The 699-nt window shown below is 40.3% G+C and overlaps 1 non-coding gene across 1 annotated transcript; it reads right to left on the reverse strand.

Annotated features, from left to right (window-relative positions):
* Positions 1-339: 339 nt before the first annotated feature.
* LOC112753352 (small nucleolar RNA R71) lies at positions 340-447 on the reverse strand. Its single transcript, XR_003177742.1, has one exon. It is a non-coding gene; the product is annotated as a small nucleolar RNA R71 (small nucleolar RNA).
* Positions 448-699: the final 252 nt, after the last annotated feature.

A 699-nucleotide genomic window follows, 5' to 3' on the forward strand; every position in this document is an offset into this window, starting at 1 on the left:
ACTCCCGACTTCTATGGGAAAAGCATCTCGTTCCCTGCCATTGGAGCAAACAATTTTGAGCTTAAGCCTCAATTAGTTTCTCTAATGCAACAGAATTGTAAGTTTCATGGACTTCCATTAGAAGATCCTCATCAGTTCTTAGCTGAATTCTTGCAAATTTGTGACACTGTTAAGACCAATGGAGTTGACCCTGAGGTCTACAAACTTATGCTCTTTTCTTTTGCTATAAGAGACAAAGCTAGGACATGGTTGGACTCACAACCTAAAGAAAGCCTGAACTCTTGGGAAAAGCTAGTCAATGCCTTCTTAGCAAAGTTCTTTCCACCTCAAAAATTGAGTAAGCTTAGAGTGGAAGTCTAGACCTTCAGACAGAAGGAAGGTGAATCCTTCTATGAAGCTTGTGAAAGATACAAGCAATTGATCAGAAGGTATCCTTCTGACATGCTTTTTGAATGGAGCATCATAGGTATCTTCTATGATGGTCTGTCTGAACTGTCCAAGATGTCATTGGACAGCTCTGCTGGAAGATCTCTTCATCTGAAGAAGACGCCCGCAGAAGCTCAGGAACTCATTGAGATGGTTGCAAATAACCAATTCATGTACACCTCTGAAAGGAACCCTGTGAATAATGGGACAAATAAGAAGAAAGGAGTTCTTGAGATTGATACTCTGAATGCCATATTAGCTCAGAACAAAATA

The sequence above is a fragment of the Arachis hypogaea genome, chromosome 15 (genome assembly GCF_003086295.3).
Source record: "Arachis hypogaea cultivar Tifrunner chromosome 15, arahy.Tifrunner.gnm2.J5K5, whole genome shotgun sequence".
Lineage (NCBI taxonomy): Eukaryota > Viridiplantae > Streptophyta > Magnoliopsida > Fabales > Fabaceae > Arachis > Arachis hypogaea.